Below are 6043 nucleotides of genomic sequence, written 5' to 3' on the forward strand. Positions count from 1 at the left end.
GTTGTTGGTCATTGTCCTAACCTCCACGGCACCATGGCAAATGCTGATCCAAGACCTGGACGTGACCAAACTCTAATTCAACCCACATTTTCTCAGTAGGAAACAAATCAAAGACTTTTACTTTGTAAAACACTTACCGGTGCCCAAGCTGCAGCCTCCACTTTCCAACCCCATGTCATTAGTCTTTATTGTGCTCACATATTTTTGTTCAGCTCCAGACACAGACAAGTTTAGACATCTGAGAGGAAACGGCTCGGAGCGAAGCAACTTCCATTGATCTGATCCCAATGAGTCAACGTTCCTTGAGGCCGCGTTTACTCTGAGATCGTCACTGAGGAGGTTTGAGCAACATACGAATACCTGCACAACATTTAACCACAACAACCTGATTCAATTATAAATGTTGACGTCAGAATCTAGCTACAACAACACCAGTGTTTGTGTGTGTTTATGTTTGGTGCTTTATATTAAGCCTGTGCTTATTATTCGAGTTTATATTTACACGCCTGAGTGTCGGATGAATGAAATCCAACCCACAGAGCTTGACGTCATTCAGACTATTTCTGTCTTGACAGCAGCTACGTATGTGATCCTCAGGATTCACCACAGCCTCCTATGTTACACAACTAGATTTAAACCGTCTAATGTGAGAGAATTTAACGATGAACTTGAATCTGAACTTGAGAACTCAAGGGGGATGTGTCAGGAAACTGTGTTAATGTAACTCTAATGAGTCTATTACTGATTTCAACGACTATAACACGCGATTGGTTCATCGCTAATTGGGCTTCGATGGGGTTCATCTTAATGCATCTGAGGTGTGAGGCGACCACCTCAGGAGAAACGAGTGAAGCTGTTGACTGTAGCAGAACAAGTGAGCCACAGGTTCATTGGGGGGCGGGGGGGGTCCACACACATTCTCTCCTGACACCTCCCACACCATCACCAGCTACAACAGGAAGTGCAAACGCCAAATAAGGCGGCAGGAGAGCGGTCTCGGCCGGCAGAGACGGTGAAGCACACTGCAGTCCTGAGGCTCATCCACCCACACTGGAATTAACACCAGCTACGACTCACTCGCCTTTTCACACAATCTGTACGCAGACGTACTTTATCCTCATGTTAGGACACGTATGAAGAGAAATGAGGGTGTGAAACCTCGTGAATGCGTGAAATAAGTAAACTAAATAACAGAAGTGTGGATGCGTGTGTGTGTGTGTGTGTGTGTGTGTGTGTGTGTGTGTGTTCTATTGTACAATGTATAGGATTTAATCCTGCAGTGTCTAACGAAGGCAGGAACCATCTGGTGTTGGGATGTGAGACAATCTGTCCATTTGGAGAGGTGACAAGGAAGGTGATGGGTAAAGGAACATCACACACACACACAGACACACACACACACAGACACACAAACACACAAACACACACACACACAGGGAGGGAGAGAGAATTTTGAAAATTGTCAGGAAAAGGCAATCCAGCAAACACACACACACACAAACACACACACATACACAAACCAATTCATTTATACCAAGTGCACATATCTCTCGTCTCTATGGTAACTAGTAGCCGCCATGGCAACCGAGTACACGTGGTAAAGAGAGGCTGAACTCTGACGACTGTCCTCATTTTATTTTGGACCCCTCATACAGTTGCACAAAAATATATATGCACACACACACACACACACAAACACACACACACAGAGTTAGTCATTTTTAGGTTTTCGGGACAGATTCCTATTCTGTGTGTGTGTGTGTTTGTGTTTCCTGAAATGGCATGCTGTACTAACCAGGAGAATGCAGAGACAAGTTGAGCCCTGTAGGTGAGTCACACACACACACACACGCACACAATGTGAACTCACACACCAGCAGGTCGTCACACGTAAGAGACCAGAATGATGTCTTCATTCCAGTTCAACACAGTTCAGAGTTTTGCAAATATTCTTTCCAGACAACTGACTATTGGATCAACTTCTCAAATGGGTTTAGGTCAGTGATGGGCCGTCAGTAAACTTCGCGAGAGGTGAAGAGATTAATTACGGACAACTCACGATTAGAAGAAAGGAAAACACATACTCTGTTGTATTTACTTCTGTCGACTGAACAAGGAGGAGAAATCAGAGAGAGAACACGAAGCGGCTGCGGCAACAGGAATCATTTTGCACTTGAAGCAGATCTTCAGGGACAAGTTACAGACGAGAGAATGTGAAACGTGCAAACTGGACCCGGGAACATTTCAAATCAAAGGAAGAAAGACGTCAAACTTATGTAATTAGTCTCAGGGACGAGCATCTGGATCAAAGCTGCTTTGTGTGATGGAGTGATTATGTGTCTGACGACTATAACAGAGTTAGCACAAAAAGAGATTCAACTGTATTATGATATAAATTGCTTTGGAAAGAGTTCAGTCATTTCCTTTACAGATTAAGAGAATAAAGTAAATGCAGAGAGCAGACCCTCTGACCTGAAGACACACACTTTAAGAACAACACACAGGTGAACCGGGGACAAACAGCCTCAGGCTCCTCTCAGATAAAGGAGAAAGTTCCTTGAGAAGCAGAAACTATCTGAGCACCACCGTCCTGAACGAGACTTGTTCCTAAATGAAATCCGTTTTTCTAATTGCCTCGGTCTGGGTTCTCTGAGGTGATCTGACTGAACCAAAAGGCAACAGCGCCACCCTGTGGATACTACAGGACACGACTGTAAGTGATCGCTGCACTGCAGGGAAATGAATATGTAAATCAAGGTCTGTTCATTTCGATTCCTCAGACAAGAACAGTTATTATGATTGAAGGCATCGGAAGTTTCCATCTGCAGTTTCAACATCTTTGTGGCAAACTTCAAAATCTCATCTCCTTCATGTTTATTCATTTCTATGAGTGTGTCATACACATTATGAGATAGATAGATAGTTAGATAGATAGATTATAATATGATGTTTTTATAACATAACCTAATAATATGATTTTAAAATGTTACTATCAACCTTTTCAAGGTTTTGAAGACAGGTTTCTAACTATTAGGAAAAAAACATAATTAAAATATAGAAATATTTTAAACTCTACCCTTATTTTACAAATCACTTCTTTTCTTTTGGTCAATAAAGATGAATAGACCATCGGTAATCTCTAATATCAGCGTGAGTGTTTTATAATGAGTCTTTTCAGTGTCAGTCGAGATCACGTCCTCTGAGGTAAGAAGCTCCGAATCTGACAGTAAATTATTTGTGCATCACCAGGAGACTCACACACACACAATACTACATTAAGAATCATCTGACGTGAAGGACTGGAGGGAAAAAAACTCAATTATGAAGCTCCAACCATCACATGCAGCTTTTTATTAAGAAATGACCCAAAGATTAATTGTCTGTCAATCTACTGATCTATTAAATTAAGACCTTATTGCTGTATAGACATCAGCGCGCAGGTGGAGGTACAGTAGTACATTCACTTCACTGTGTGCCTGTTTTTTAATAATGAATTCATATAAATATTAATATTCATTGAATAATTTAGAACTCATTCTGATTCTGATTTAATGAGTTTTCATTTCAGGTCTTGAGGCTTTAGATTCCCAATTTACTATACACTGAAATGTCACAACTGTCAAATGAATAATTGAATATACATATAACAATTATTAACTGTATATCTCTCACACACACACAGACACACATATATACACACCTGCTCTCGGTGTATTGTGTGTGTGAGTGTAGACAGCCAGGATTAAAAGGTGTTTTGAGAATGTTAATCCCACAGCAACAGGACAGCACATATGTGTCCCATCAAAAGGAGACAAACACACACACACACACACACACACACACACACACACACACACACACACACACACACACACACACACACACACACACACACACACACACACACACACACACACACACACACTTGTATCCATCAATTTTAAAGGGCTCTAACAATCCCTGCCACTCCTCCAGTATCCTCAGACACCACAGCATATGTTGCCCATAGTGATTATCTGGTCATTACATGAAAGCAGTGGACAAAGTCTATTTTTAAGACTTTAGCTGCCCCCCCCCACCTCTCTCTCTCTCTCTCTGTTTGTCCTTTTCCGTGTCGCTTTAATTTGTGCCACCACAAAAATATCTCCCCCCACCATCTCTCCACACACACACACCTACCTCTCAGGTGCATTAGTGACCTCTCCATCACCCCAGAGACTACTCTAGAGACAGTGTACAGCTGCAGTGCTGCAAAGTCATTACAGAACAGCACACACACACACACACACACACACACACACACACACACACACACACACACACACACACACACACACACACACACACACACACACACACACACACACACACACACACACACACACACACACACACACACACAGTCTGTCTCACCAGCATGATACGATCAATAGGCGCTGGGCAGATGAAAGAAATGGAACCTATAAAATAAACCAAACAAGCAAAAACATTTCTGTGAGGACCGGGCTTTGTGCGTGAGGTCATTCTCCAGTTGAAACAGGAAGTTGTTTTCCCGTGTTACTGCACATTGTCTGAAGTTGATTTAAGACTCCAAAAGTAGACATAACTATGTGGACACACTTACTGTACATGTAGTGGACTTGTGCAGCCTCTTGTGGTGACAATCGGTTCTACACCGGTTTCTTTACTAACAGAGGGTGAATTGATTAATTAAGATAAACCAGGATGTTTTATATGTCATCCACATACAGGTTCAAATTAAGGATTTAAGGGATTCATGATATAAAGATCCTTTAAAAATCAATCAATCAATCAATCAATCAATCTGGGATCTAGAGCCTGGTTTGTGTTAGAGAAGAACATTTAAAAACATATTAAAAACACATAAGCCTGTATTCACACGTTTCTATCTTGCATATGCATCCAGAAACACACACAAACACACACACACACACACACTCACACAAGCGCAGCGTGTGGGTGGTATCCCCAGCGCTGTGAAACATCTTGCCTCCCACATGCTTATATAACTCCCTCTCCACCTCCTCCAGCTGATCACTCATCACTTTATCATTTTATCCTCCACTGGGAAGGAAAAACACCCCTCCTCTCATCTCTCTCTACCCCCCCTTCATTGAATCAGCTCATCGGGCGCCCCTCTGCATCCGAGCACGATTTCGTTTCCCTCCCCGAGCATCAAAGGGGAACATCTCTGCCACGCGGCCGATTCACGCTGCGGTGAATCCCGACTCTACTGAAGATTTAATGCTGGTGAGAAATTCCATCCCAAACCTGCAGCACTTGTGACAACACGGGAGCTCGAAAGTCAAACCTCATTATCATCCACCTTCACTGACATTTACAGACGGAGAGACGCGATGAAGGGAAGCAGCTGTAAACGTGGGTTCATTGCAAAATTCAAGCTGCCGAAGAGCTGCTGTGACACAAAGTCAAATACAGAGAAAACGATGTAGGGTTATGATATAAAAGCAAATATACGCTCCTCCTGTCTTATTGTTTTCTCAGCACACATTACTGTAATGAGAAGAAATGTCTCGTGGGCATTCTGCACAGTAATAGCCTCAGCATCGTCCCACAGAGAAAAGCTTCACACGCACCTCAGCCTCACTTCGGACACACAACCAGATGTGTGTACAGATGTGCAGGAGACACACATTCACTCCGTCACACGAGTGAAGGACGAGGACGAGGAGTCAAAAGGACGAACTCCACAGAGCCCCAGCTGGGACACCACCGGCCCTCACCACAAAGGGAAATTCTCCCCTATGACCTGATCATCTCAGATAAAACATTCTCTCTCTGGCTAAAGGTGGAAGAGAATCGACAGATCAACTGATTCACTAAAAAACAACAAATCCATTGAATATTAAGTCGCCCATTACCTTTCTTACTTGCTTCTACGCCCTGTTTTGTCCCTATAAATGTGAAAGTGTTTTTAAGGGAATGTTGAATAATGCTTTTGTTTGAGACTATTTTCAGCCATGGATTGATACACACATTGTGCTCTGCTGAGCGTTCCTGG

The sequence above is a fragment of the Pleuronectes platessa genome, chromosome 22 (genome assembly GCF_947347685.1).
Source record: "Pleuronectes platessa chromosome 22, fPlePla1.1, whole genome shotgun sequence".
In the NCBI taxonomy this organism is placed as follows: Eukaryota; Metazoa; Chordata; class Actinopteri; order Pleuronectiformes; family Pleuronectidae; genus Pleuronectes; species Pleuronectes platessa.